General features: G+C 68.7%; 1 non-coding gene across 1 annotated transcript; it reads left to right on the top strand.

Moving 5' to 3' along the window:
• Positions 1 to 3,569: 3,569 nt before the first annotated feature.
• Positions 3,570 to 3,688, top strand: LOC135978796 (5S ribosomal RNA). Its single transcript, XR_010596160.1, has one exon. It is a non-coding gene; the product is annotated as a 5S ribosomal RNA (ribosomal RNA).
• Positions 3,689 to 7,500: the final 3,812 nt, after the last annotated feature.

The raw sequence follows: 7,500 nt of genomic DNA, 5'->3' as shown, positions 1-7,500 counted from the left end.
TGATTTTAAAAAAAATTGGCCGACGCCACCGCGGAGGGCTACCCGGGCACCCCGGGCCCCGGAGCCGGAAAAGGGAAAAAAAGGATCGGGCCCACTAGAGACATGGACCCGGCCGCCAAGCAGGCCGCCCTGGGCTGACCCTCCCCGGCCGCAGCGAGGGACTGCCTCCCGGCCGACAGGATCGGGCCCCTGGAAGTCTGGGGGTGGGGGGGGGGGAAATCGCCCCACGCCCCCGAGGAGGGCTGCCCGGGCGGGCCTGGCCCCGGAGCTCGGAAAAAAAAAAAGGATCGGGCCCACTAGAGACATGGACCAGGCCGCCCTGGGCTCACCTTCCCCGGCCGCAGCGAGGGACTGCCTCCCGGTCGACTGGATCGGGCCCCTGGAAGTCTGGAAAAAGAAGAATGGAACCTGACGCCTCCGAGGAGGGGGCGCCCAGGGAAGGAGGGAGATCCGGGTTGACCTGCTGACCGGACGGGAAAGAGGCCACCGGGCGTCCCCCCCCTTAAAACCTAGGGGTTGACCTGGTGGCCGGAAAGCGAACCGGCCAGCAGGTGAACCCTTTCGATTCCACGGGTTGACCTGGTGCCCGGGAAGCGAACCGGCCAGCAGGTGAACCCGTTCGATTCCACGGGTTGACCTGGTGCCCGGGAAGCGAACCGGCCAGCAGGTGAACCCGTTCGATTCCACGGGTTGACCTGGTGCCCGGGAAGCGAACCGGCCAGCAGGTGAACCCGTTCGATTCCACGGGTTGACCTGGTGCCCGGGAGGGGACTCTGAAAATTTTTCAGCCCTTTCGACTCGGGGTTGACCTGGTGGCCGAGAGGGGACTCGCACGGCAGGCAAGCCGCCCTGGGCTCACCCTCCCCGGCCGCAGCGAGGGACTGCCACCCGGCCGACTGGATCGGGCCCCTGGAAGTCTGGAAAAAAGAATGGAACCTGACGCCTCCGAGGAGGGGGCGCCCAGGGAAGGAGGGAGATCCGGGTTGACCTGCTGACCGGACGGGAAAGAGGCCACCGGGCGTCCCCCCCCTTAAAACCTAGGGGTTGACCTGGTGGCCGGAAAGCGAACCGGCCAGCAGGTGAACCCGTTCGATTCCACGGGTTGACCTGGTGCCCGGGAAGCGAACCGGCCAGCAGGTGAACCCGTTCGATTCCACGGGTTGACCTGGTGCCCGGGAAGCGAACCGGCCAGCAGGTGAACCCGTTCGATTCCACGGGTTGACCTGGTGCCCGGGAGGGGACTCTGAAAATTTTTCAGCCCTTTCGACTCGGGGTTGACCTGGTGGCCGAGAGGGGACTCGCACGGCAGGCAAGCCGCCCTGGGCTCACCCTCCCCGGCCGCAGCGAGGGACTGCCTCCCGGTCGACTGGATCGGGCCCCTGGAAGTCTGGAAAAAAGAATGGAACCTGACGCCTCCGAGGAGGGGGCGCCCAGGGAAGGAGGGAGATCCGGGTTGACCTGCTGACCGGACGGGAAAGAGGCCACCGGGCGTCCCCCCCCCCTTAAAACCTAGGGGTTGACCTGGTGGCCGGAAAGCGAACCGGCCAGCAGGTGAACCCGTTCGATTCCACGGGTTGACCTGGTGCCCGGGAAGCGAACCGGCCAGCAGGTGAACCCGTTCGATTCCACGGGTTGACCTGGTGCCCGGGAAGCGAACCGGCCAGCAGGTGAACCCGTTCGATTCCACGGGTTGACCTGGTGCCCGGGAAGCGAACCGGCCAGCAGGTGAACCCGTTCGATTCCACGGGTTGACCTGGTGCCCGGGAGGGGACTCTGAAAATTTTTCAGCCCTTTCGACTCGGGGTTGACCTGGTGGCCGAGAGGGGACTCGCACGGCAGGCAAGCCGCCCTGGGCTCACCCTCCCCGGCCGCAGCGAGGGACTGCCACCCGGCCGACTGGATCGGGCCCCTGGAAGTCTGGAAAAAAGAATGGAACCTGACGCCTCCGAGGAGGGGGCACCCAGGGAAGGAGGGAGATCCGGGTTGACCTGCTGACCGGACGGGAAAGAGGCCACCGGGCGTCCCCCCCCCCTTAAAACCTAGGGGTTGACCTGGTGGCCGGAAAGCGAACCGGCCAGCCGGTGAACCCGTCCGATTCCACGGGTTGACCTGGTGGCCGGGAAGCGAACCGGCCAGCAGGTGAACCCGTTCGATTCCACGGGTTGACCTGGTGCCCGGGAGGGGACTCTGAAAATTTTTCAGCCCTTTCGACTCGGGGTTGACCTGGTGGCCGAGAGGGGACTCGCACGGCAGGCAAGCCGCCCTGGGCTCACCCTCCCCGGCCGCAGCGAGGGACTGCCACCCGGCCGACTGGATCGGGCCCCTGGAAGTCTGGAAAAAAGAATGGAACCTGACGCCTCCGAGGAGGGGGCGCCCAGGGAAGGAGGGAGATCCGGGTTGACCTGGTGACCGGACGGGAAAGAGGCCACCGGGCGTCCCCCCCTTAAAACCTAGGGGTTGACCTGGTGGCCGGAAAGCGAACCGGCCAGCCGGTGAACCCGTCCGATTCCACGGGTTGACCTGGTGGCCGGGAAGCGAACCGGCCAGCAGGTGAACCCGTTCGATTCCACGGGTTGACCTGGTGCCCGGGAGGGGACTCTGAAAATTTTTCAGCCCTTTCGACTCGCGGTTGACCTGGTGGCCGAGAGGGGACTCGCACGGCAGGCAAGCCGCCCTGGGCTGACCCTCCCCGGCCGCAGCGAGGGACTGCCTCCCGGCCGACAGGATCGGGCCCCTGGAAGTCTGGGGGGGGGGGGGAATCGCCCCACGCCTCCGAGGAGGGCTGCCCGGGCGGGCCTGGCCCCGGAGCTCGAAAAAAAAAAAAAGGATCGGGCCCACTAGAGACATGGACCAGGCCGCCCTGGGCTCACCCTCCCCGGCCGCAGCGAGGGACTGCCTCCCGGCCGACTGGATCGGGCCCCTGGAAGTCTGGGGGGGGGGGGGGAAATGGAACCTGACGCCTCCGAGGAGGGGACGCCCAGGGAAGGAGGGAGATCCGGGTTGACCTGGTGACCGGACGGGAAAGAGGCCACCGGGCGTGCCCCCGTTAAAACCCCTAGGGGTTGACCTGGTGGCCGGAAAGCAAACCGGCCACTGGGTAGGCCGGTCGGCAACCTAGGGGTTGACCTGGTGGCCGGGAAGCGAACCGGCCAGCAGGTGAACCCGTCCGATTCCACGGGTTGACCTGGTGCCCGGGAGGGGACTCTGAAAATTTTTCAGCCCTTTCGACTCGGGGTTGACCTGGTGGCCGAGAGGGGCCTCGCACGGCAGGCAAGCCGCCCTGGGCTCACCCTCCCCGGCCGCAGCGAGGGACTGCCCCTCCCCACCCCCCGGCTGACAGGATCGGGCGCACTGGAAGTCCGGGACAGTATTTTCCCCGACGCCGGGGAGGGCGGGCGGAGGGGCTCTGGCGGCCAGCCCGGGCCCCGGAGCTCGAAAAGGAAAAAAGGACCGGGCCCGCGAGAGACGGGGGCCCTGCCGCAGGGGGGGGGGCAGTCCGACCGGGGCTCACCGTGCGGCAGGCCCGGGCGTCGGCAGGGGAAAGCGGGCGAGGAGGCGCGGGGCCGGGTGCCTACGGCCATACCGGACCGAACGCCCCCGATCCCGTCCGATCTCGGAAGGTAAACCGTCCCGGGCCTGGCTAGTACTTGGATGGGTGACCGCCTGGGAATCCCAGGTGCCGTAGGCAGCTTTTCCCGGTCCGAGTCAGCTCTCTCTCCTTTTCTGGGGGGGAAGGAGAGGGGGGGACGGGCCGGAAAGCCCCTCGTCGCTCCTGCCGAGTCGGAGGTCGCGGCCGCAGGTCACGGGTCTGGGCGCCTGGGGTCCGGCTCCCCACCCACCCGGCTTCCTCCGCGGAGGACCCCCCCCGGGGCCACCGAAGCCGCTGGGGGAGACGCCGGGCATGGGGCGGACTGGCCCGGACCCTCCCGGCCGCCGGCCCGCAGGTCCGCCCCGAATCCCCCCCCGCGGCCACCCAGGCCAGGCCTGGCCAGGCGGGACGGACGGCGGGTGTCCAGCGCCCAGCGGCTTCCTCCAGCGGGGACCCACGGACCCCAAAGCCGCAGGGGGAGGCCCCGGGCCTGGGACGGACTCGCTCGGACCCCCTGCGCCCGGCCGCCGGCCCGCGGGACCGCCCCGAATCCCCCCGCGGCCACCCAGGCCAGGCCTGGCCAGGCGGGACGGACGGCGGGTGTCCAGCGCCCAGCGGCTTCCTCCAGCGGGGACCCACGGACCCCAAAGCCGCAGGGGGAGACCCCAGGCCCGGGACCGACTCGCTCGGACCCCCCGCCTCCCCTGCGCCCGGCCGCCGGCCCGCGGGACCGCCCCGAATCCCCCCGCGGCCACCCAGGCCAGGCCTGGCCAGGCGGGACGGACGGCGGGTGTCCAGCTCCCAGTGGCTTCCGCCAGCGGGGACCCACGGACCCCAAAGCCGCAGGGGGAGGCCCCGGGCCCGGGACGGACTCGCTCGGACCCCCCGCCTCCCCTGCGCCCGGCCCCCGGCCCGCGGGACCGCCCCGAATCCCCCCGCGGCCATCCAGGCCAGGCCTGGCCTGGCGGGCCGGTGTGCAGCTCCCCCGGGCTTCCTCCCCCGACGACCCGCGCCCCCCTGAGCCGCAGGCGGAGACCCCGGCCCCGGGGCGGACCGGCCCGGGCTCGCCCGAGCCCCCTGCGCCCGGCCCGCAGGACCGCCCCCCCGAATCCCCCGGGAGAGGCCCGGCCTGCACGCCACTGACGACCCGCGGCCCCCAAAGTCGCAGGAGGCGCCCCCCCCCCCCCGGTTAGCCCCGTCTCGCTCCGCGCCCCCCGCCCCTCGCTGCCGGGACCGGGCGCCGCCCCAGAGTCAGCCGCAGCCGGCCGGCCTGAGAGCTGCCCTCCTGTGGACGACGGTGAGTTTACCTTGATACTAACCGGCCGTCAGCCAGGTCAACCCCATTGCTAGACTGGGGTGGACCTGGTGGCCGAGTGGGGACTTGGAACATTTGACAGCTGCTTCCCGGGGCTTGACCGGTTGTCCTGAACGCCCCCCACCCCCACCCCCAGCCCCCGGCTCCTGCTCCCCTCTCCCCAGCCTCGGTGCTCCGCTCCCTGCCTCGGAGGCTGCCTCTCTGCGGCGCCTGCATCGCCTCCGAGGACGCGCACCCTCCGGAGGCTGGACGTAAACCCACCACTGCCGCCGACCCGGCTCTCCGAGGGACGACTGTGAGGCCCCCCACCCCACCCCACCCCCGGACCGCCCTGGGGACGACTGCTAAGCCTCCCCCACCGGACCGCCCGGGGGAAGACTGCGACGCCTCCCGCCAGGCCCCCACCCAGCCTGGGGGAAGACTGCTAAGCCTCCCCCCCACACACACACACACACACACTGTCGGGGGATGACGATTAAGCCTCTCCCGGACTGCCCGGGGGAAGACTATTAAGCCTCCCCTGGAACCACTATTAAGCCTGCCCCCGGAGTCCTCGGGGGATGACTGCTAAGCCTCCCCCACCGGACCACCCGGGGCAAGACTGCTAAGCCTCCCTCCCACACACACACACACTGTCAGGGGAGGACTATTAAGCTTTCCCGCTGGAGCGCCCGGGGCGGACGACTGTTAAGCCTGCCCCCGGAGTCCTCGGGGGAGGACTATTAAGCTTTCCCCCCTGGAGCGCCCGGGGGGGGGGGGGGGGGGGACGACTATTAAGCCTGGCCCCCGGAGTCCTCGGGGGACGACTATTAAGCCTCCCCCGGACCTGCTCCCTCTCGACTATTAAGCCCCCCCTCTGCGGTCCTCAGCACCACTGCCGCGCTGCCCTGGGAGTGGGGTGACATCCGGTCCGGAAAGCAAACCGGCCACCAGGTCAACCCGTCGAATCCAATGGGTTGACCTGGTGGCCGGAAAGCAAACCGGTCGCCAGGTCAACCCGTCGAATCCAATGGGTTGACCTGGTGGCCGGAAAGCAAACCGGCCGCCAGGTCAACCCAGTAGATTCAGCGGGTTGACCTGGTGGCCGAACGGGGACTTTGAAAATTTGACAGCCGCTTCCCGGGGGTTGACCTGTTGTCCCGGTGGGGACTTTGAACATTTGACAGCCGCCTCCCAGGGCTTGACCTGTTGTCCCGGTGGGGACTTTGAACATTTGACAGCCGCCTCCCAGGGCTTGACCTGTTGTCCCGGGGGGGACTTTGAACATTTTACAGCCGCTTCCCGGGGCTTGACCTGGTGGCCGAGTGGGGACTTTGAACATTTGACAGCCGCTTCCCGGGGGTTGACCTGTTGTCCTGAACGCCCCCCACCTCCCCCCCCCCGGCTCCTGCTCCCCACTCCCCAGCCTCGGTGCTCCGCTCCCTGCCTCGGAGGCTGCCTCTCTGCGGCGGCTGCATCGCGTCCGAGGACGCTCACCCTCCGGAGGCTGGATGTAAAGCCTGACACCCGCCACCGCCGCCGACACGGCTCTCGGAGGGACGACTCTGAGGCCTCCCCCCACCCCCGGACCGCCCTGGGGACGACTGCTAAGCCTCCCCCCCGCCCACACCCACACCCACACTGTCGGGGGATGACTCTTAAGCCTCTCCCGGACTGCCTGGGGAACGACTATTAAGCCTGCCCCCCCCGGAGCACTCGGGGGACGACTATTAAGCCTCCCGCGGACTGCCCGGGGGATGACTATTAAGCCTCCCCTGGAAGGACTATTAAGCCTCCCCCGGACTGGCCGGGGGACGCCTATTAAGCCTATCCTCGGGGGAGGACTATTAAGCTTTTCCCCCTGGAGCGCCCGGGGGGACGACGATTAAGCCTGGCCCCCGGAGTACCCGGGGGACGACTATTAAGCCTCCCCCGGACTGGCCGGGGGACGACTATTAAGCCTCCCCCGGACCTGCTCCCTCTCGACTATTAAGCCCCCCTCTGTGGTCCTCAAGACCACTGCCGTGCTGCCCTGGGAGTGGGGTGACACCCGGGCCGGAAAGCAAACCGGCCACCAGGTCAACCCGTCGAATCCAATGGGTTGACCTGGTGGCCGGAAAGCAAACCAGCCGCCAGGTCAACCCGTCGAATCCAATGGGTTGACCTGGTGGCCGGAAAGCAAACCGGCCGCCAGGTCAACCCAGTAGATTCGACGGGTTGACCTGGTGGCCTTAAAGCACGACTCTTAAGCCTGCCTCCTGGAGCGCTCGGAGGACGACTATTAAGCCTCCCCCGGACTGGCCGGGGGACGACTATTAAGCCTCCCCCGGACCTGCTCCCTCTCGACTATTAAGCCCCCCTCTGTGGTCCTCAAGACCACTGCCGTGCTGCCCTGGGAGTGGGGTGACACCCGGGCCGGAAAGCAAACCGGCCACCAGGTCAACCCGTCGAATCCAATGGGTTGACCTGGTGGCCGGAAAGCAAACCAGCCGCCAGGTCAACCCGTCGAATCCAATGGGTTGACCTGGTGGCCGGAAAGCAAACCGGCCGCCAGGTCAACCCAGTAGATTCGACGGGTTGACCTGGTGGCCTTAAAGCACGACTCTTAAGCCTGCCT

This window comes from Chrysemys picta, unplaced genomic scaffold (assembly GCF_011386835.1).
Source record: "Chrysemys picta bellii isolate R12L10 unplaced genomic scaffold, ASM1138683v2 scaf451, whole genome shotgun sequence".
NCBI lineage: Eukaryota > Metazoa > Chordata > Testudines > Emydidae > Chrysemys > Chrysemys picta.
The sequence above is the reverse complement of the archived record's forward strand: the minus strand, read 5'-3'. Positions and strand labels throughout refer to the sequence as shown.